At 39.7% G+C, this 24,457-nt stretch overlaps 1 long non-coding RNA gene across 1 annotated transcript; it reads left to right on the top strand.

The window, feature by feature from the left end:
* Window positions 1-1,032: 1,032 nt before the first annotated feature.
* LOC113460839 (uncharacterized) lies at window positions 1,033-24,457 on the top strand. The gene is made up of 8 exons (XR_012579890.1): window positions 1,033-1,182; window positions 4,827-5,126; window positions 6,906-7,147; window positions 9,401-9,676; window positions 10,823-11,048; window positions 16,034-16,271; window positions 19,730-19,857; window positions 24,204-24,457. It is a non-coding gene; the product is annotated as an uncharacterized LOC113460839 (long non-coding RNA).

Below are 24,457 nucleotides of genomic sequence, written 5' to 3'. Positions count from 1 at the left end.
CCACTTAGGCTAGAGAGATATATACCTACAGTCACATATGATTGCTTACCTAATATCACACAAACTGTTGCGTAAAAATTCATGTTTGCCTTCCAGATTTGCTCATCTCTTTTGCTAAATCAGTCCATAAAGACATACTTTTTTGGTATATTTTAGCAAAAGAAACCTTCACTTCTTCTTCAAAAACAGACAAGTAACTTGGAGTTTTCAGTCTTACAGGCTATTAAATCCCCTGATGTTTACAGTTATAATTTCTGTCATGAAGAGTGGAGTTGAACATTACAAGTACTGATTTCCCATAAGTGTGCTGTGGTTGAATTGTGGCTAAATTGCTAAATTAGTTAGGCAGTCTAAAAAAAATGGGTTTTAAAAAAAGTTTAATCTTTACTTTCAGTCTCTGTATCTCAACACTGGTCTTCTCAATGGCGTTAAAATTTGGTGTTTTCTTCCAGGCTTAGACCTTGGGCCACGTAAGGGAGCAGCAGTTAGGGAGTACACAGAGTCTTTTTTAAGGAAGGTCTTTGAACGTGGGACCTGCCAGGGCAATTCTCCTGTGGTTTCTGGATGCTTCACTTTCCCAGAAGACCACTGGCCCAGGGCTCAGTGTAACTGTGATGGCAATGGGGACCTTCTAATTGCCTTGATGTGTGTGTGAAATTTAGAATAATATTAATATTGTTACCTTATTCCCCTTTCCACATCCCTTGGAAAGTGTTTATTTTAATGAGATGAAGTCTAAAAATCAGGTTTTGGTTGTGTCAGTTTGGAATTTAAAGTGGACCATAGAAAAGCAACACACAGCACAGACAAGCCCATAGGAAATGTAAAGCAGAAGAACATAAGCTCTGTGGTAATCAAGAAAATTAAAATGTTTTTCTGAAAAGTCATGCTCTTTCTATGTAATAAATAAAATAGTTTGTTTTTCTTTGCTTTCTGCCTCTCATTATGTAGTTATGAATTATAAAGAGAACTTTGTAGTCCCTCTGCATATTTCTAAGAACATATTCCTTTTTTTTTCCATTAGGAAGAAGATACTAAGTATGCAGTCATCAGATAGATGCTTCATATGGATTAGTGATTAATGCTCCTTACTGTAACTGGAATGGCTAGATGCCTACTAATGCACTTCCAAATATTCCCAAAGATGGCTGTGAAGACACTCTCCAGATTTGCATTCAGAAGGTAATGACCTTACGGTAAAAGAAAACTAAATTGGACTGATGGAAATATATTGTCACTGAGTCTTAAATCCAAGTCACCTACTGGGTTTCTATTTAATTTCTGTTTGCTGGGTAATGAAGGATTGACTTCTAACATTCATTATAACAAGGCACTATAATTATGAGTGAGAAAACTCTCTCATGCCAAAACCTTCTATTCAGCTGCACAATGCTTTCCAGAAAAATTACCCTTTGGGCTAAAATTACTTATGTTTTGTTCTCCTTATGCTCTCTTCTCCTCACAGAAGTAATTTGTTTTTAAAAAGTATTACAATGCTCTTTGCTGGTGGTGAGAGAAATACATTTAAAAACAAACAAACTAAAACCAAACAGCCCCCCCCCCCCAAAAAAAAAAAAAAAGAGATTACCTTATTGCAGAATGTGATTCTCTGATCATTAAAAAAATCACAATTACAACTTCAGACTCGCTGGGTTTCATACCCAAGGAGCACAGGTGATTGTTCTGTGCTTGGAAAAGTTTCATTAGGTAGAAATACCAGCACAGTCTTGCCAGTTCCACTTGCCTTTTCAAGGCAAACTGTGAGTCATTCTGCTGAAATATGTTCAGGGTATGTGTGAGTGTTTGTGTTTGTGCAGGCACTGGGACATTCCACGTTCATAAAACACTGTGTGGCTAATGATGTGTTTTGTACATGTAAATATAAATCTACTTTCATGCAAAGCTGTATCAGCACATACTATTTGTGACTTTTTGGAGTTCCATTGGAAAAAGTGGTCCTTGGTGTTTATTTTCTTGCTTCTCATTTCCTTACCATAGTTAATATTAGAAAAACGAATAAAGCAACATTCTGATGAATTTTCAAGTACACAGTTAAAGGTGAAACTAATCCAGTGGAATTGGGCAGGAAAATAATTTATGAAATAAAGGGGTTTGTTTCAGTATTATTTTCACATTGCAGTGGATTTGAGAGAAAATTTATTTATAATATGAAAATGTAGCATATGAGGAGAAGTGGAGCCATGAAGAAATTAATTGGTTTTTCCATTCCTTGGTTTTGGAAAGTCACAGATGTCACTGTAGGAGCTGTGTCCCAGAACAACAGTTGTGTCAATGAAATTATTTGTATTATCACAAGAAGAGGCTGCTGATGTAATGGGTGAAAAGGTAGGAGAAAGGTACTTGGAATTTCACTGGAATGCCTTTCTGACAGGGACACTTTATTTTGAATTACTCAGTATGTCTCTTGCTTATAAAGAGAGACTTTGAGGATTTTTCAAAATCAAATGCAGCAGTAAGGCTTGCCAGACTTTTGAGTCTGCTTGTGTCCCTTCATTCTTCTGCAGCTGGCAATAGCATACCATAATGACAATCACTGAGGTCTGGTTCTTTTCTGGTAACTTTATACCAAGTCTCTGTGACCAAATAATCATAAGATTTCCCTTTTATTTGGTGTGTGCAAGGAAGTTGTGTTTACAGGCTGGACTATACTTGGAATAAAGGGAAATTTTGTCACCTGCAGCCCTATTCTATCTCTTGGATGTTAAGCTAAACTCAGAAGGCATAAGGATAGCTGATCTCCATATTTTTGGCTCATCCCTTCCAAATCTGTTGTAATGTTTGGGAAATTTAGAGTTAAAGAGCTCTGTTCGGCTAAACAAGTAAAAAGGGAGCAGGTCAGTTGTGTTTCTCTTCAGCTCAAATGCTTCCAATGATGATGATTATAGTCTGTGATCAGAAATAAAGGAATCAAATTGCACACCAGATAGATTAGTAAATCAGTAGTAACTGGGGAAACTAATTTTCAACAAGTTCTTATGATTTTACAGGGAAAAGAAATTAAAAGATACCATCACAAGAAATCAGTCCTCAGTAGTGAGAGCTGTTACCCAGGAGACAGGTGATAAACCCAGAGTAAAGAAGGCAGAATGTAGCAAGAAGAGAGAGAGAAGGGAGTCAGAATTAGCAGCAGGATTTAAGGTGCACACTGCTAAACCCCCGTAAGACACAACAAACCCCAAAGAAATGAATCTGTGAATTTCCCTCTGGCCAGTGTTCCTGAATGGAGCTTAAGGCTCACATCTAATCTTCTTAGTCTCCATTTCATTGTGCACCAGATATTTTGGCATTGCCTCTATGTCAACTTGGCAGAGTCCTGAAATGCACAATGACAAATAAAGGGTGGTGATATGATATGTGAAGGTACTTCACTGCATCACTATCTTTAGTGCTCTAAAAGATCTGGGTTTATATCTCCTGAATACTTTGGGGTTTATAATTTTTCAACAGAAATGTAAATCAGAGCCAAACTTCAGGACTCAATACCTAGGATTATAGGACTATTTTTCCTCTGAAAGCTGATCCTTTCAGTCTGTGTCCCAGAACTTGGAGGATGTGGCTGTAAGTTATCAAATATAGATTTTTCTCAAAACTGGCAGTGTCCTAAGTTCCTACAGTCACTAGAAATAACCTTTTGCATCTCAAAAAAGATAGCAGAAACATTAGGATGAGAGATTAAATTCTCTTGTGTTTCTTTGGCAATTGAAATTCTTCACGAAAACATACCTTTCTCCTTTTAATTACCAATGTTTGAAATGCAGAGAAGTCCACAAAAAAAGGAGTACACCTTAGCTGCCATAATCCTTCACCGCAGTGCAAAGCAGACACTGGTTATTTGTGGTATAAATCGTTAAAAAAAGTAGTGAAATGTAACAAAAGCTGAAAAATCCACTTTTAAAGCTACCACTCTGTTCAGAGTTAGCTCTTTTCTGCCTTGCTTTAATGAGAGCTTTGCTTAACAATGGGTGACCCATGAAAATTTATATTGTATTATTTCCACTTATTATGTCTGAACTCCTCATGAAACCAGCGTCTCACTCCTTCTGTCTTGCTCCAACAGTGTAGAGAATGTTGTCAGACTTTACTTTTTCCAACTCTGAAACACCTGGGTTTGCTGAGAGTTACTGCTTTCCACCAAACCCCAAAACACTGACGAAATTTAGCATGTTTCAGCCAATGTCCCAACATGATCAGTGAGAGCAGCCTGCTCTGAAAATGCAGTCCTGGGCTAGCAAATTAGCTCTTACAGATTTTACAATAATACACTTGGCTTACCTTCTCCCCACATGCCTAAATTTACATATTACTATGTGTTATGGGATAAAGCAAAACACCCCCAAGTGTCTTCAGCATCCCCTCAAATGCTCTTTGAACTCCCAACAATTAGCAACTCACCAATAATGTGGATCTAGATGGTTTTTCTTTCCAGGCCTGATCTTTGTTTTGTGGAACTTGGAGAGCTGAAACAAGGTTTGTGTTAACAAGAGTGGAAAAGGGTGCTACACAGAATTTGGAGTCTGCTGAGAACTCAGCCAGCTCTGGGAATACTTGTCTGGGGCAGGGACAAGGAGGACAGGGTGGCACCGAGCAATGATACAAGGGTGACCTGCTGCCACATTTGTCAGAGAGACTCAGAATAACAGAAAGGTCACTTCCAGGCACCAGGTTTTTATTTTTTTCAGACTTCTCTATTTAAAGTGTAAAGATTTTCTATTGGAATAATTATACAGCTGATGCAGACACATGGTGTCCTATAAAACTTGTGCTTGTGGGAATATGCTGTTGTTGGTCTCTCCCTCTCCCCACAGTAATTTTTGAACCAGCTGTGTGATATCACCCAAACTAGAGAAAGAAAAGGGTCCTGGAAGACAACAAAGGGTTCCTGGTCTTTCTGCTGGTGAGTGCAGTGGGACTCCACCAAGCAGAGTTCTTGGCCTTACACCTGTCCCAGCTCCAGACAGACTTTCAGCCATAATTTGCACCATCCTATAAATCAAAATCAATGAGCGTCAAGACTTCAACCTGCAGAAACCAGGCTTCTTCTGTTGCAGAATTTAATAACCTACATCTTTCCTGAAGGTATTCAAGCACAGAGTAACTCAAGGGAGGTAAAGTATTTCCTCTTCTCTTTCTTCCTTTGCAGTAACACCCTTAGTAGGGTGTATTGTGCCTATTCTGTCCCGGGGATGAAAGGGAGGCTGTGCATGCTGCAGGTCCCCGAGACCATCATGGGGACTGCTTATGATTCACCGTCTGCAGCTCTGGTTCTGGTGTGAGAGGTGTATGCGGATACAGCTCTCCCTGTGGGCAGAGCCTCACTGTGGCTGCTTCCTCCAGACCACCAGCTCTGTGTGGGGATGATGTCCATACCTAATTTTTCACAAGATTGATCCCAGTGACCTGGGAACTCAGGACTACAAGGGACCATTTTTTTTCCTCATTTTCTTCCCCAGGTGAAATTTAGTTTGACAGAATCCAGGCTACGCTGAAGGCAGTGCTCTGAAATGTGCAGTAAGTTATTTTTGCCCTGGCAGTTCTCTCCAGACATGCAAGAGTATTTGAAGACAAAGACCATAAAGCAGTAAAATATGCCAGATTTGAGTATTTCACCAAGATACTGCCAGATAAAGCTGGCAGTACTGGCAGGGTATTGCCAGTGGACTCACAAGGCAAATGTGCAGATTCCTCTTTTTTAATAGTGAAATTGCTTCCTTTTATTTTCCATGAAACAGAGAGAAGTTGTCAGCCTTTTCAAACCACTAACACTTGGATTTATGAGCATGCCACCCATATTTTTGTGTGGAGAGAACTGCTATCTCAAGTCTTGCCACTGCTAAAATTAACAGCATCTCAGGCCACGTAAGCTGCTTATGTCCAAATGTCAAGTCACTAGGGACATTTACAGGAAAGTGGATGTTAATGGGATATTTCTGAGAATAGGCATTAAGTATGGAAAACACTGGGGCAAAGAAATGAAACTCATCTGAGTCGCTTAGGCACCAGCCAGAGAATTCTGTGATGGGAAGTTGGTGAGATGCTCAGTGTAGAGAGGGAGTTGTGAGATAAGTCATTTCCTCATCCTGAACACTTTGTATTAACTCCCATTCCCAGCACAAGGAGCATTTATTCCTTAGCTTGTTCAGCAAAGAGATTCTTGTCTCAGCTGTCTCATCAATCCATCTGTAACAGAACCTTATGGCTGAGGCCATCTTGTTCAGATTCCAGAAAGAAAATTACTTTTTCCTACCTCAACCAAGAATTTAATGAGGATAATACTGCATGAGAACAACTGTTTTGTGTTCCATAAGTAAAGCCTGGGACTAATGAGCCCCTGACTTGATTTGCTGAGATCAGAATCAGGTGAGAAAGAAGGAAAATGTAAGCTGTGTGTAAGATTAGTATTTTATATGTTTCACATTACAGGCTGACTATAAAAGCTAGTCAGCCAAGACTGGCTAGTGATGTGAAAGGAGGTCATTTGCCAAGCTTCACTGCTATGTGCCAGCTATTTTAAAAGGGACTGTGGAAATCTGGGATCCCTCCTGCACACAGCCAGATCACTGAAATAGATTTGCATGATAGTTCCTCTGCTGTGTAAAATGTGTATTGGATTTGAGATCTGGCACCTCCTTTTCTCCTCTGAACTCCAAAACACACCTGAGCCATTCACCTCTCTCCCTTAGAATGCTCATCCATGCTTAGAAATGAATAAAAACAAAAATCTCTACCACAAACCCACCTAAAATCTCACCCTCTTTGACATTTGTAGAATAGATCACAAGTAGATTATCAGTTCCTTGTCATTCCCCTTGCCTACCCCCTTCCGCCATCCCCAGTTTATCTTAATCCAAGTTAATACATTCCAACTAATATCTGTGTTGCTGCAGGAATCCCTTTGTGTTTCTGAGAAGCACATTTTCTGGGTAACCTTGAAAGCAGAAAGTCTGAGGGGTCTGCAGAAATACATAGGGATGTCCTGATGAGGTAATTCCCTGGGGAGCACGGGCAGGTCTCCTAATTGGGGGAGCCTGACTTCAACGGCAGCTGGCCAACTGCAACCCCAATTACTGGAACCACTTGTGGAAACCTCAGGAGACATGATCAGGTTTTCAACAGCAGATGATCTGGGGTAAGTACTGGATATTCAGCATTGCACACTGGGACTTTTTTGGGTTTGATTACCATGGCTTAAATTTAAATCTAGTGTTAGTGCATTTTTTTTCTCATAAAAATGTAAAGAGGCGAATTTTTCTCAACTTCACTGCTTCAACTTTTACCTTATTTTGTCTAAAAGCAGCAGATACAGAAAGGTATTGTCTTAATAAACTGACTGCCAAGTCCTTACCAAAGCTGGCCTTCTTAAAGCCACATTTTATAGCAGAGATGGACTGCAATTCCACCCATAAACCCAGCAATGAGCTGGATTACAGTGCTGATTTCATGATGTTTCTGTCTAAAAGTGAACACTCCTAGAAGGTTGCAAGGGAGGCAGGAGCTGTAGACACTGCTCCAGAAATAAACAAACTATGTTTATTCCAGCTTCCAACTGCCTCCTTCATAAAATCCCTTCTTGCTGGACTCTTCAGGATCATCAGCAGAATTTGTCACCTTTTTGTTGTCTTGGTAAGGAGAGGCCTCAGAAATGTTTAGTCTGTTGCCTAAGTTAAATAGCATGGGCTGAGAAGCAGAAGTGCAAAATATAAATTGTCTTTGGTGAACCAACAAGTTTACATGTTTGCATGACCCATGGTCCCAGGAGCCCAGTTTCTGGAAGAGTTTTGTGGTTGTGCTCACAGCAGCAGCCCACCATGTGCTGTGTCCAGTGATTACAGCAAGGAAGGCAGCAGATCTTTGGGGAGTCACCCCCTCTTCTGCAGAATGACAAGGAGTGGCACCAGTTAGGTGCCACAAATGTCATTCATTGCCAGTTGTCCCATGTTTTCTATGCTACGTAAAGGGAACTGGTTTTTTTCTGTCTGATTCTCACATAGCTTTCCTTACTATAATAATTTATCTTTCTACAACCATTTATTCAATTTTATATTCTGCCATTTCTTACTGGTATATATTTGCTGTCTAGCTGTCTTAACTAAAGCCCAACCTCCTCATTACTGATCTCAGGAGTGTCTATGACATTATGACAATTTAATGCATACACATTTTCTCATGGTTTACTTCTATTTCTTGTCAGCAATTATGAGCTGTCATCAAAAGCATGAGAAATGTGTTGTTAGAATTTTAAATGGATAGATAGTCTAAAGGGAATAGGGGGAAGGCAGGGAAAAAGAACTCAGAAAAGCAGTGCAGAAGAAGAGAACTGGAAAAATTATGAATTAGTGTAAGAGTATAAAGAACAGGAAAATGCCGTTTCTAGTCTCATAATTTCAGTTGATTCCCTGGTATGGGGGGTCTGTGACAGTTTTCTAGTCACAGTTTAAGCAGCTGTGTATGGGAAAGAAGAAGGAAACACCCCACAAAAGCTGGCAGGATTGTCAATATATAGTCAAAGGGATCATAACATTCCCAAAATCAGCCATGACCATGCCATGCAGATTGACATGGATCTATATTTGTGGTACCTCAGCCATATATATCAGCTTTCAGTACTTTAGCTGTTGCACTCCATCACAGTGTCCCATAATGATACAAATGTCACTATTCTGTAATACATGGGATGTCACTGTTGCACACATATGGTATTCCTAATGCTTGTTTGCTTCTTAGAAAACTGTAAAGCCATAAATTTAGTGGTAAAATATTGTTTATCACAGCCTGAATCAGTATTTCAAGATTGTGCCCAGTCAGTTGATGACATTTCTCTGTTCTACTGAAGCCTGTGAGGAAAGTGGTCCTTCCATCCTGAGATGGGTGGGTAGCATCAGTGTTTAGTAGATTCTTATTTCTCTCCATGGCCTACAGAATCAATATAGTGAATTCGTTTAGTCTAAACCTGATTTTCAGGCAGCCACAGTTGCTTTAGGTAAAATGAATGCTTCCCTCCAAATGTGTGAAATAGAGCATGAAGAACTGAACAAGCACCAGGAAGGACTTCCCAGAGCCAGCAGCAGGCTCAGGATCCAGCTAGTGTGTCCAAGCTCTGGCATGGCCATTCAGAAGAGAGATTATTCATGGATGTGATGGAGAGGCTGCTGAAGTACCAAGTCCAGCAAGGAAAGAATGGGGCTGATATGGTTGATGGATATCATCACAGGAGTAGCATCTGCCAGCAAAAGATTTATGGCAACAGCTGTTTTTTGGGGTTTTTTGGGGGGTTTTTTTGTTGGTTTTTTTTTTTTTTTTTTTTTTTTTGTTAATATGAAGGGGGGAAAACTTTCTGGTAAGTAAGTTTCTAAATTTATTGCTTCATTCTGGTTGTTAACAGAATTTGTTTGCCATAGTAAGTGAATTCTGCATCATCAGGCCAAAGACAGGGGAAAACAACAAACTCCACTTAAGAAAGCTGAGAAGAGGGAAGAGCAATAAGGCCTGTCCTCTCTGTCACCTAGTTATGCCTCCTGAAGCCTCTTTTTCCCACCAATGGGTCGGCTATTCTTTGCTACAGAAGCTTGTTCACTGAGACCATTCTCTGCGTTCTCGCAGGATTTTGTGGAGAACAGGAAGAAACACAAAGTCCTGTGTTTGTGGTATAGCAAAGAAGGTAATGGAAATGTCTGGTGTGAAGTAAAATTAGATTCTAACAGAATGGTGGGCTTTCTTTTTCTTCTTGTAGTGCCCAGACCATTTCAATGTTATTATCTGGGGGAAACATTACAACCATAATTATAAACAGACATGAGATTCCTAGCATTCCAATGTATCCATGTATTGGTCTAAAAATGATACATTCTGGGGCTGAGCCTGGGCATGACTTTGTTTCTGCTAGGGAATATGCATTGAACATCCTTACATCCAGGGATATCAGGGAGAGACTCAACACCAGCTCTTTAGAGACTTGTGTAGAGGATTAAAAGGAAATTAGGAAAGATAATACACTGATGTGTCTTGAGAATACTCCAGACAATTAAAAGCATGAGCATGTCAAAGCAAATTACCGTGCTCTCCTCCTCCAAGGAATGCATTGTAAAAGCAGACATTCATCTTGATATTTGTCTCCTATAGAAGTGAAGGAGGAAAAAGCTACTGAAAAGTAGTAGAAAAAACTGGTAATACAGTTAGATAAAAGAGTGTAAGGATATAATCTAAAAAGAGGAAAAGGATGTTTTGCCACATCCCAAGATGTATTGCATACCTTCACATAAGGAGATTGCTACCAGAGGTAAGTCATAAATACCATTGCTAAGTAAGTGTGAAATGGAGTCATGGGATATTACTAGTCTATGACATTCTTGGATAAAAAATATAAGGAAATTAAAATAGAAAAATGAGCAAGGAGGCAAAGAAATTCTTATTTTTGCTTTCACACTCAGGTTGAATCAGCCTACCATGTAATTCTGTATCAGAAGGAAACTCTATAAGCTAACAGCCCCCTCCATCTTTCATAATCATTTGATCAAATAAGGACTGCCTAATAGCAAGAAGATTGCAAGAAATTTTAATAACATCAGGTTATTGAAGCAGTGAAATACAGGAACACGACAGGCCTCTCCTTGCAGGGTGTTCAATTACTTTTATGTTACTGCTGACTCATGAAGGGAGGTCCTGGGCTTATCTTTCAGAAGTAAAAGCACAGAGACAGATCCCAGCAGATATGTCATCAGAACAGCCCTCTCTTTTAATCTTTAATTTGTGTAGTATTTGCTAGGTCTCTTCCTCAAGCTTTTGCCTTTTTTTTTTTTTTTCCCAGAGAACTCTGAAGAGCGGCTTTTTAGCTTTTGTTATGGTTTACCAGTTTTCCATCACAAGCTGCAAGGAGCAATACCTGGCCCAGGAGGCCAGAAGAGAGACAATACCTCAGCAGATGAGGCTGGATCTTGAGGCTGAGTATAAATGTTTCACACAGACCTGGATTTTCTATAGCAATGAGGAGGGGTGGAATAAGTTCCTGTCTCTGCCACAGCCCTTCAGAACAAGTGAGTGGAAGTATTCAGGCAGCACATCCAAGCAGATGCTAAATGGGTTAAAGTAACTGTGTCTAAGAAGCCAATGATTAAAAACTCAAGTCTGAAATATTATGTACTAGGAAATGTTGGAGAGGTGTCTTGACCTTGACTGTGGTATGTGAATGTGTAATCCATCTTTCAAGTTGGGCAGCTGCTTGACTGATTCTTGAATCAAAGCAGACTGGATTGCGTAAACAGATATCTTCCTCATTTATATGCTGTTCATATGCTTTGAACAGAACATGGCTATTTCTTAATTTTTCAGCTAAGGATTTTAAATGGTAATATGACCACTTTTGAAACTTCTGGCCTCTCCTGCCAGTTCTATAGATTTTTATTTATTAGTTGCTACAACCTGCCTCTGAGGCAGGGTAGCTGAGGTTCTGGTTAATAGATCCCTTGTGGTGGATTAGAATGAAAAGACAGTGAATGACCTGTGTACATATGAGCCAGGTTTATTTTGAAATAATTAGGTTGCAGCAGGAACCTGACACCTCCCCTGCAGAGGGATTTTACACTGTCTGAAGCAACACTGTGGAAATGAGTTGGGGGGCACTTTGGGGGATTTTGATGCTTTCTAACCCCTCTTAATGACCCAACTGCTGCTTGGCCATGCTTTTCCTTGTGCCATTTGTGCCTTACCAGGAGGGAAAAAACCTTCTGGCTTCCATGTGAACACTCAATACCTCCCATGGTGGGGAGTTTTACACTGTCAGATGCAGCTGTGCCTTTCTGGGAGGGAGGAAATCATGATGATAAAAAAAGCATTACACCACCTCCAAAGGATCTGCTGCTTACCTGCCTTTTCCCTTATCTGGCTGGAAAACTGATGGCTCTTTAAGGCATCAGTCCTGGGTTATCGGGGAGAAATTTATCACAAGGCTCAACCAGTTTATGTAAACAAAGTTCAGTCTATCACATTACTTCAGTGTGATTTAAAATGCAGGGCATAATCAAATGGCAAATCTAAGTAGATTTTTTTCCATTCCAACAAAACACTTAGACAGGAGGTAGAAGTAGAAGGCTCTTTTGCATTCGTATGCCTTTTCTCACTCTAAGTGAATGAACAGCCACCCCTATATATCAACGAGTCATTTTGTCTGAACCATAGGCTTTCACAGAAGTGAAGTTGGAATGCAGTTCATTAGCACTGAAATCCTAGTGACTCGTAAAGTACTGAAGCCTAATAAGACCAAGATTTTAGCTAGAAGATATGAAAAATTGTTCCACTTTCCAGAGCTAGCCAAATCTGCTCATTACCTAAAGCTGTGTAACAGTTTATAAGAACAGTTTGGACCAAGGAGGTCCTGGTTTCTACTTGTCTGATGTCTTGGTTTATGACTCTGTCATGTTTTGTGTGTATTTTTTTTTATTCCCTTCCTTTGGCCAGGCTTTTTTCAGCCTTTTTCTGTGGCCTCTCTCACCTCTGTTTATGTTGTAGTCAAGCCAGTCCAGCAAATATAGGAAGGAAAATATCATTGTTCATTAACAGTCAGGTAAGTCATAAAATATTTCAGACCAAGTGCTGATTGGCTCCATCCCCAGTTCTTCCCCTCTAGCTTCAGCTTGATTTTCACAATAAACAGAAAAGTGAAGTCATCTGTCTTTGCACCCCAGGTATTTTCATCTGGGGAGAAACAAGATGTAATCAAGAGCCAGCCAAGTGATATAAAATATTCCATAGGAACATGTATGTCTTTATGTGCAAAGGAAGTCATAGATCTGTGCAAAAGATGACAAACACCAGCCATAGAAAAAAAACCCTACAGCTTTAAAACATGCTTTTAAACAGTGATAATGTAGGAAATCAAAATGGGAGTAATATCAAGACCCAAGTCACACAAGGCCCGTATTTTAAACAGTTTTCTCTATGCTATCTCACAATGTCAGAAGCTTAATTAAGTTTGGCTTTAAATTATTCCAGCCTAAAAAAATAAATAAGTGATGGAATTGAACTGGCATGCCAGTGATTTAAAAGTAGCTTGTACGCAGTCAAGGGCAAGGAGCTCATTGTTTAATTCAGTACCAAATCAGAGGGCTTACATTGTTCTGAAGCCTAAGGAAAAGAACAAAATCATCCCTGTTTTTCTGAAAACTCTCTTCCATGAATTTATCTAATTACCTTCTCATATGGTCTCAGAATGCATCAAAATTTGTTCAGTGAGTTCTTATCACTTGCATGAGCTGCCTCAGAATTGCTGTATAAAGGATACTGCCTGCTTACCAGTAAAAATTGTGACTCTTCAAGGAAAAGTAAAATCTACTTTTCCTAAGATACTAGATAAAATATTGCCTCCAATAAAGTCTGTAGGAAAATGCCTGATGAGTTTAGTGCAAACAAGATTTCATCCATGTGTATTTGTTGTTATAGGAACCTTCCAAGAAATAATGGAAACTAATGAGAGTTTGGAGTGACAGAATTCTCTTCTTAAAAATTTTCTTCTTAAAAATTAATACTGAGGCTACTTCCAACTTTTGTGCTTGATCAAAAATATAAATTAAAGGTATAGTCAAGTGTGTGGTGTGAATAGGCCTTGATCTGACATCTCTGCAAAAGGTTGAAAACCAGTGTGATATTTGCATTTTTACTGTGTTCTAAATCCCAAACTGAATGAATATATTTGGACACTTTATAGCTCTAGCTGCAATGGCTTTTCTGGAACAGAATTGTTTGGACATTACTCTTTTTATCTTTCTAGTTTCCACTCATTAAAACCAAAATATAGGCAAGAAAAGACCTAATTATGGCAAACCAGCATTTCCAGATGCTGGCAAATACTGACTTCTGAAGATCAATTTCTCCCCATCTCAGCATAGATGTTTACTATATCAATTGCCATCAGTATTTAGAGCTAATGAGATTAAATTATTTTCCTCACATAAGTGTGCCTTAAAATCCTAATATATCACTGGAGGCAGGATTCAAATCCTAACAGTGCTGGAATGGGGAATACAGAGACATCTAAATACCATGCTGGAAGATGGAGGGCTAAAGGGGTTTGTAATTTTTGTCTAAAAATATCCCGATCATCAGAGGTCGGTTGGCCTTTATGTGTATAGAATGCAGCATAGCAAAAGTGCATTGCACAGGTGAGTGTGAACAGGTTTCTGCTCCTCAGAGACTGCTAGACCAGCCTGTGGATGCTCTGTTTTGGCAAAACTGTGAAAGATGCATTCAGTTCTCCATCAGTTCATATGCATTAGAGAACTGCCTTTTACCAAGTGCTTCTTCCTCCAACACTTAAACTTCCAGAGTTGCCTGATCATGCATTGACTTATGCTTCTGTTCCCCTTTATTTAAATGCAAGGTTTCTTATGCAGTTTCTCTATTCTACCTGTAAATGTGTGAGCTGCTATTTTTAACCTGGCTATTCCAGATTCTTTTTGCTAATCATTGGTAATCCTGTCTCCTTATTTGTCAATTCCAGACACTAAATTTTTGATGCTACTGCTAGCAGAACCTATAGTCAGTCTTTGCAGTTTTATTGTGTTTCCTTAGTTCTATGGGAGAAGATTCTCTTAGATTTGATCTTTTAGTTTAATTCAATAAAACGTTGACTCGATATTTCTTTTTGATTTCACTTCTTGCCCTGAGTTAATTAACAGTATTCTCTTTGCTCTGTCCAGTGAAGCTGATAAGAATGCCTGCATCCTGATTCAACTGAGGATATAAAAGGAGCCTTTTGGTGTCTAATTATAGCAAGTAAGAAAGAGGCAGAACTGATTTATGGGCTAGTGCATCATGTACTACACCTACTCTAATTCACTAGTTTTGTAAATGGCAGAATATGGAGGTAAAAAATCAACAGTACTTTTCCACATTTTCTTTTTATTCCAACAAAACACTTAGCCAGGAGATAGAAGGTTATTTTTCATTAATATGCTTTTTCTCATTTTAGGGAGAAAGGGAACCTTCTGAGAGCAGTATAAGGCTAATCCTCATTAAGACATTATTAACAAGGCATATTATTAAAACTGTTAAAGCCATTGCCCTTGATTATAAATGAGTAAATTGGTTAATGAAAACAGTAGTTAATTGGGGGTATTATTACCAAACAGGGAAATCATATGAAAGTTAAATACATCACAGTGATTCTTCTACACAATTAAACATCTATGAGAAAAGAGATTAAGGAGGAGAGTATTAGAAAGTAGCAGTCATAAAGCAGAAGTATGTTTTAAAAAGTGAATTGCCAAAGTCTATTAAAACTGAATAAAAGTCAATGGTGGATATTTACTCTGCTGAAACTCATCTGAAGCTGCTTCTTGCAAGACAGAAAATCTCAAACTCCATCAGTGCGCTGAAAGGTTGTGTAATCATAGGGCCATCTGGTAGGGATAAGATTTGCCACCCTGCATTTGCCTTAAGATCCAGACATCACATCTGTCCTTCCTCAAGTTTCTCCTTTCATGTGTTTTATCCACTGTAACAACCAGGATTGTTTTGAGCAGCTCTTTGCTATAAGGGTTAGATTTTGCCTGTCTTTTGCAGTCTTAATTGTGCTTCCTTTTCCACTTAGCTCTGACAGAACTTACATGTCTTTTTGCCAATAATCTGTTGTGAGGGAAAGCAATGCACATATGAGTTTTATACAGGGACCTCAGGCAGGGGTACCTATAGCTGTTTGACCAGGACCATGTCCAGACAGCTCCTGAGGAGTTCCAAGGATGGAGAATTCATAACCTCCCTGGACAACATGTTGCTTCATCACTCTCAGTGATGTAAAAACAGAAAAAAAGTGATTCCTTATGTTTTGATAAAACCTCCTGTGCTTTTGTCTGTGCCTGTCACCTCTTGTCCTGTCACTGGGCACCACTGAAAAAAGCGTGTCTCCCTCTTTTTCTCCACTCTCCCTTCAGGTAAATTAATGAGATGCTCTTAGGTCCCCTCCTGAGCCTTCTCTTCCCTAGGTGAAACAGCCCTCCAGCCCTAACAATTCTGTGATTTCTTTTAGGCAGCTGAAATTCATCCTGGTTGGTAACCCAATACTCACACCTGGCTTTGGAAGAGAAAAAAGTTCTGTGGGGAAGGAAATTGCCTTATCAACTCTGCCTTGAAACCACAGACATGGAGATGGGCATCCACACTACCCCAGAGCCCAGTGCAAGGCCCAGCTCAAGAGCAGGCAGAATCATCTTGAAAGGCCTGAAAGAAATATTTGTGCCATTCTTGAGGATAGCTTGCTTCACCAGGTAAATCCTATGGTTTAGATGATGCTTGTTCAGCTTGGAGTGTACCAAGGGCCATTCTCTGTGGCTGGATAGGTATCAACCAGCAAATAATACAAGTAAGCACTGATTCTGTACCTTTGCTGTCCTCTCTAGTCATGCTGTGTGTTTGTAAGGTTGATCTGCAAGGAAACCAGTTCAGTCTAGGGCTGTTAGAAACAGTATGACAGACTTTTGTCTTTGGAGCTCCTTGCAGCTCCTTAGGTGCACTGAGCCTTTGTGCCAATGCCTTTGACCTGAAGGGGAGGCAGGAGACTGCTGGGCCAGTTTGGCAGCCAGCTGCCCTCAGCTTGTGTGCAGGCAGGGCCAACCCTGGAGGCTAAGGGCTAGGAGAATACATCAACTCACTTCTCAACTTGTATCAATCTCCATCTAAAGCAGGAAAGATACACAATTCAAAGCCTTTCGGAGCCGCGTTGGCAAACGCCTCGTGTTAGCAGCTTGTGGAATGTTTAAGGTGCACGCACACACGAAAAGTACTGGGTGTGACTCAGAGCTGGCCACTGGAGAGCACTGCTATAATTGCTGACTGTCTGTGGGGTGAGCAGCCTGGGGCACGGGCTGTCATTTATAGCGGCATGTGCAATGGGCTGCTTAGTTTCCAGATGAAATTGTAAAACAAACACAGATGGAATGATAATGTCCCACCCACTCTAATTCTTCTTGAAATTTCTAATTAAGTATTTTCTCTTCCAGCTTTCCCCTTTATGAAAAAAAAATTGTTCTCTGGAGTGTTGTTGGGGAGGGGAGGCAGAGAGGGAGGGAGGGGCTGGATGTCTTCCAAGTGGCACCTGAGGAGTGGCTAGGTTTTTGCTGTACATTGGCAAGACCTTACCCTCAGCCTATGAAGGACTGAGTTTTTCTTCAACCTGAGACCTGCATTGGAAACCTGGAGGCATGGCAGGAGTGGGTGAAGAGGGAAGGGTATTAGATCCATACTGAACAGTGTTTTCCATTCAGTTGAAGAAAGTAAATCCACAGCATGCTGCCAATTTCCTGTCATTTGTTTGATGGTGGTGGCATCTGTGGAGCACCAAGCTGAGCATCCCGTAGATCTCCTGCATAAAAAATGTGTGGGAAGTTGATGATACATGTCTTGTAACAAAACAACACATAAGGGCTGTGCATCGCTGAAGTCTTTTTCTATCTCTCCATTTTTTAGTGTTACCCTGAAGAAGAGTTTGAGTTTGTCATCCTATAGCTGCAAAACAATTTGGTTCTTATGTGAGATAGTAAAAACATCCTGCCAAAAACACAATGTGGTGGAAAAATTAAATATCAGATCATAGCTCTGTGAAAAGAGTAATGTGGATTATCCACAGATAAACTCCTAGGAATACTGTTTAGCTGGGGCACCTCTTCTCTTCTCTGATCTCATCTATCAGAGGTTGTTCTGGCAATAAGCGTTTCATTTCATATCTCACTCTAAAAAAGCAGTCAATCGACATTTGCTCTTCCATTTTCCCACATTGCCATGAGTTAATGGCATGTTCTTTGTCTTACCTGATGTAAGAACACAAATCCTAGACCTGCTGCTCTTCTCCTAATCTCTCAGGGTCACCACAAGAGCCGGTCATGGTTATGCTCTGCTAAGCTGAAGGCCCACGGGAGCTACTACATCTCCTTCTAATCCTTCATAACCATTTCCTTTTCAGCTTAAACAGCTCCCAGATTTCCAACAGTTTTTTAGTCCTTTGTTCCTCAGTTGCTTTAGCTATGTCTAGGCTATTTTAAGGAGAGAGAATGAATTTATCTTTAGGCCTCTATTCTACTGAGGGAAGGTTAATATATTAACATAAAGACCTGACAGTTTTGGCCAGGCATATCCATGGCCTTTTTCCACTGCAGCATTTAAATGCCTCACAACTACCTGTGAACTTATTCTTTCTGTGCTACAGTCAGCAGCATAAGTCATTGTTGCTAAACTCTGCCCCCAATCCCGTAAAAACAAGCAAAAATATTAAATTTTCCCAGATCATGTCCCTTAAGTTTACAATCAAACAGAAAAATTGTCTCAAGTCTGAGTTCTCAGCTAATACTTTAATTTGACACCTTTCTCCCAGTTCTCCCAGCGGTTTGTCTGGTGGGGCTCTGCTTTTTTGCCAAATGGGGTATGCACACTGCAAGGTTTGGCATCACCCTTCTATGCTGAGTCCCTTCTGAAACTTATCTTGGAGTGAGATATAAACTTAAGGCTTTTTCTGGATGTTTTGAGCAGCTTCAAACAACCAGCACCCAAGCTGGGCACACAGTGAAACCCATTCCAGATTTCCTAAAATGTGAAATAGGACCTTGACGCCAGAGCTTCTAGAAATAGACAGCATTTTAGCCAGAGAAGAAATATTCTGCAGAAAATTCACTCTCAATCAAGCTACACTGGGAAAAAGACAGACAAAATCAAACTTCTTCCCAAGGTAAATTACAGATACTAGCTAAAAGCTAGTTGCTGGCTTACATAATTGAAGCTAATATGCTAATTGTAACAAAGCCTGGACTCCAGCCAGGATATAAAGTCATGTTGCAACATGAGTAGATGATCTCCCAGCATTAATGGGTACAGACTGATCTATTTTCTTAGAGCCCCTGTTGATACCTTATCTGTGTCACCATGAGATGCTGCTCTCTCCTTCAGGGGTGCTAAAATGTGCTTTTGTAATAACAGCTTGTTATGGGTGGGAGCTGCCCAATGAGTTGCAACAGGAAATTATCTCTCCATCCTTAGACTTCTTTTAGAACCATTTTTTTGTTTTCCTTGAAAGGTAGCAATGGGCCACACTTTGAATTGGTGAGCCAGTACAGACCATGAGCCAGTGATATGCAGGTACAGGGCCAGGATGTTGTTCCAAGGCTTGCAAAAAGTCAATCTGTGCAGAAGGACCAAGGAGGCAAATGGATCCTGAAATAGACAGGGAAAATCTGATATCATCCACACTAAGCTGGCCAGCATGGCAGTCCCTTGTTGGAGGTAGACTCTCATGGGGCATAATTAACGAACAATGTTTTATAACAACTCAATTTGTCCCAAAGTCTCCACTCCTTCTTGGTGAATGGTGATCTCTCTGTAGTTTATCACTTCTCAAACGACAATTTGACATCCTGGAACACTGACCCTTTGGCAAATAAATCCTAGTAGTGTGGATTACTGATTGGCACATCCTTGGTGCCAAGGCTCCCATGAAGTACATCCAGCTAGTGCTTCACTCTCAGCAAGGAGCTCCAGATAAAGTCAGGACATGGCTTCATGGCTACCTGAAGACTCAAATCTGCTTGACTATGGTCTTCTGATAACTTTGACTACCTGAATAAGTTTCCTCTTCTTGACCTATATTTGTCACTTCTCTCAACTGAAGTAGAAGTGCTAAGACATGTAGTGTGTTCAAACTCCACAGGTACTTTTGTGTGTACATAAATTGTTTTCCCAGGTGCCTCTGCAGGTGGATTAAACTTGGCAGTGCTACAAATAACATGGTCCCTGCTGGAGAGTCTGTGTTCACAGAGAAGGAGAGTGGATGACAAGACCTGTAAGGAGGAGAGAGCAGCTCTGAGACAGGTATGTGTGTACATGCCTGTGTACCCCAATACACTAAAAAAATGACATATAGAGCTAAGATATCAGTAATGCTTTTCCACTGGAATTGCTGACGTGTTCAGCCCTCATCTCACTGAGCCATCTTGCCTGGGCAGCTGCAGAAACCCTTCCTCAAGGGAAGCATCAAGGGAATTATGGAAATTCTATTGCAAATGAACCTGTGAGTTCACAGATTTGGTACAAAAGTTTTTAAAGTTTTTGGCTGTAAAATATCAATAATAAATAAAATAATGAAATAAATATATTTTAATTTAATACATAATAAAATGATGTATTTTTAGTTCTAATTAATTTAAGATAAATTAATATAATTAATAATCTATGTTTCTATATGTAGTATGTCTAAATATAAAAAAAATTATATCCTTATATGAAAAAAAAAGAATAAAATGCAATAAATTTTTTAGCTAATTTAATTCTGGATTATGCATGAGGTACTGGAGATCTGGCCCTGTATGCCAAAGGCATGCCTGATAGCATCTCTTGCCTTAAGATGATAAATTTTCCCATTCAAAACAATAAGCATTGTAAACACTGTTCTGTTCCAAATCATGGTCAATTATAAGATCAGAAGGTCTTATAATTACAAGATTACAGAAGGCAGTTTTTTTCAGTAAAATATCCATGGTTAGAATGAAGCTATATTTTTTTTCTTAAGTCTTCAAGTTACAGAAAGCAAAGGAAAAAAAACCCCATGAAATTGAAAAAAATGGCCTCTCCTCTGAAGTGTGTTAGAGGAATGCCCAAGCACAGTACATATCCCTGTGTTCTGCTCAGAAAGCTGGTAGGTTTTGGAGTATTATGGAATTTTTGAGTACCAGCAAGTACTGTGTTAGTATATTAGCATTGCATGCAAATGGAAATATGAGACACACATCCATTCTAGATTAGTTTGTGTGGTTTTGTTTACCATTTCAGTCTCAATTTCCTTTGTTGATGAAGTCATCACCAGTATGTCTCAGGGAAAATCAAAAGATGATGCTGGTGCTCTATCCTGACTGGGTTTTTGAAAGTTAGTTAGTTTAACCCAGGATGAAAGCTGTGAGGTAGCTGTATGTCTGAGATGGGCATCCATTCCTAATGATTTCTCTAAAATGAATTGCTGAAGTATATGTATCCAGATAATTCCCTGGTGGCACCACCCTCTGCTAAAAGCACCCATTTATGTAGCAGCAATTTTTTTTAGAGATGCAAAATTGTTCTAATTTCACTCCTACAGTAAGCAGCAAAATACTGCTTAGCATGAGGTTTGTCCACAGGAGTTCTGTAACATTTCCCATTAGCAACTGTCTGCTCACTCCAGCAGAGCAGCTATTTGATGCTGAGGCTGCTATGACAGCTACTTGAACATATAAATAGAATCATGCTTCACAAATGTGACAGTATCACATGGCTGGATGCATGGAAGTGCTGAAGTGGGAAAAATTTCTCTTACCCCGTAATTATGTGTGTGTTAATGTTACATTTAGTGAAGTGGTAGGCCTGATTAGACCCAAGAATGAACATTTTTGACAAGCTTGGGTTTCAACTATAGCTGTGGTAAAAGGATTAAATTCAGGTTTGATGTAGATGGGTACCAGCACTCTATCTGTGCACAAAGGCAATGCATTTTGTCTTCAGCTCCATGGCTGATCCATGAAGTCTCCTGGTGATCTCTGAGTAGATGTAAATTGAGACAAATAGGCAGTAGATTGATCTCTGTGCTGTTTCATGGCAAAGCAATGGACTAGAAACAGTCAAGGTGAAAATTTCAGACAATTGCCTGTTGTGCCTAGATCAGTTAGGCACTACTTTTGTGCTTCAGTGTGTTGGTGATGTTCCTCCTGGGTGGAGGAATCTTGAGCAGTCCCAATGATACTGTCAGTTCCAGAGACAGGTGAGGCAACTGGCCAAATGCCACATGGATAAATTTAAATAGTCTGCAAAATACAGGCGCAGAAATGTCTTTGAAAATGTTCTAGACGTAACTAGCAAGATTTAACTATCTTAATTAAGGGCAGGATCGGGGGCAGCAGGAGGTTGGATTAGATGACTTTCATAGGCCTCTTCCAATCTAAAGAATTCTCTAGTTCTTTGGTTATAGGTAGGACACTGTACATATTAGGAAAGCTAGAAGTAGTTCTGTGTATAGTTTTAAGATAATAAATAGAAATGGATCATTGATGTACAGTAGTCATCATGTAGGACCACAGACCAGCTGGACTGTAAGAAATAATCAGAGCAAATTGTGGTATCCCACCCTGATCCTGTAGAAGCTGCTCTTGCAAGAATACTTGCAATGGAGACTCCCATCCAGACAGCAACTGACCATGCTGTTTGAGAGACTTCATTGCCCACATGACCTAAAATGTTTATGCAAAATATCTCAGTGAGTAGGTGGGATGTTGTGGGTTCTGAGTGCTTCTCAGAACCCATTCAAGGTTCTCATTGTGTGATTAGGAATGAAAGAGTTGGGCAAGAACTGGTCAGTTCCAAGTGATTTTCTTGAGGGTTATCTTCTTTCCCGCCAATAATGTTTAATGTAATCTTTGCAAAGAACAACACTGGTGCATTTTCTTTGAGGTACTGGGGAAAAAAATGTTGTCAGTCAAAAAACCACAACAAAAACCCCAACCAAAACTCAGTGGTAAATTTTGTGAATTTGTAACACTTGTTGTATAGCAACAGAAAAAATTTGAATATAAACTTGTGTAGCATAGCAGGTCATGTTTTCTTCCCTTCAAAGCAATTGTTCAGATGACAAAAATACCTGAAAGAATTTTTTTCCCTTTCTGTTTTGTTTCTTCTTGTCTTCTCCAACCCAAATACCACAATAAGGTATGTCTCTGTGCTATGATGAAGGCTGCCCTCAGTATTTCTGTGTGCAAGAAGATACATCCCAAGACACCAAGCAGCAAAATTTATTTCTGTCATACACATAGACACATGTATGACAATGAAATATTTCAAGATGTTCTAAATATTTGCTCCTAAAAAAAGACTAATGCCACATTCCTGCAATATAGTATCATATTCTGTAGGTGTTGTGGACAGATTATGCCAATCAAACACTGGAGGCAAGAATATTTATGTCATTCCTGCAAAGTCTATCTCATCCCAGAGATAATAGCAAGAACACTTTTTCTTGAAATCCTAATAAATGTGCCATTTTCTAGATAGGGCTTGACTTCATGCTGTCTTGAAAAAGGGATTGGCTTCGATTTTTTGAAATGCTGTGCATGGCATAAACAGTGCAAAGTATCCTTTCCCATTTGTAAGATATTATTATTAACCCTTGGATTTTTGATTTCTACTTAATCTTCTGCTTCATGCCTTCACTGATAGTGAAAATCATTATCAAATGCCATTTTGATGTGTTACCTCATGGAATGAATTACTGAAGTCAACTGAGCAGCAACAAACAGAATGAAGGCTGGTGTGCTTGCAGACCTGTATAGCTTCTCCATTTAATTTATCTATGTTCAACTTGAATTGAACCCAGATCTTTATTTAGCTTGCTAGCAGGCAATTTACATTCTCAGAGTCTATTCCAATGCCAGCTGAAGTCAATGACAGCCTTCCCTGACTTCAAGGAGTTTTAGATGAGGATCTAGTTATTGGATGTGATGACGTAAAGGCAAACTATTAATGCTTTACTTTTTTGGTGGGGCTTAAAAATAATGAGTCTGCAAGACAGAGCAGTTTACTATGTAGCCAATGACTCTTTCACTGAAAGGGGTTTTTCTTCTGTGAAGCTGGAGCTGTCATACATGGTAGTCAGGAGAGGTAGAAGGGGAGGTGTTCCTCTTGACCAGGTTTTATGATTGCTTTTCCCCTTTTCATAGCATTTATTTTTTTAACTGATTCTGAAACTTTAAAACTCTAATTTAAATTGACTGAAATTTACATTCACTAGCAATTTGACCCAGAGGTTTTGGACCTTTCTGATAATCAGTAAAATGGAGTATATTGACAAGACCTCAACACTCCTTGTTAATTGCAAGCTGCTTTCCCTGATTTACAGTGCACAGCAGGCAATTGGTTGTACCAACTCTCCAGGGCCCTGAACTTCTTATTCTACCACGTAAAACCACCTGGAACACAACATCAGTGATTCACTGGCTTCCAGCTTGCAGGTTCCTGCCCTGATACATAACCTCTGTTGCTTATGGTCTTAGTTACAGGTGTGACAGCAGGATTCCTGCCTCTTCAGGAAACACTCATGGCATTAAAGAAAAAGAAAAATAATGTGCTATGTATGATTTACCCACAGCATTATTTCTCCCTCAGTAGTCATTTTGCTATGGCTTTGTGTTTCCTTTTTCCAGGTCCTAATCAATGCACCAAATCTGTAATCACCAAAAAGTAGGTCTGGACATACGGATTCGTATGATTGTCCTAACCCAAGATCACGTTACCAAGTACTTGCTGAACAAAAGGAGCTCATATAAATGTTCCATAATTCTATGGCATCCTTGGCAATATTTCAGCTTGTCAGGTACATGATGCACAATGAACCATTTTTTTTGTTGTTGGTTATGAATCCGGCTCCCACCATCTCCATTTGAGATATGCACTTCTT

The sequence above is a fragment of the Zonotrichia albicollis genome, chromosome 1 (assembly GCF_047830755.1).
Source record: "Zonotrichia albicollis isolate bZonAlb1 chromosome 1, bZonAlb1.hap1, whole genome shotgun sequence".
Taxonomy (NCBI): Eukaryota; Metazoa; Chordata; class Aves; order Passeriformes; family Passerellidae; genus Zonotrichia; species Zonotrichia albicollis.
This window is presented reverse-complemented; position numbering and strand designations above follow the sequence as displayed.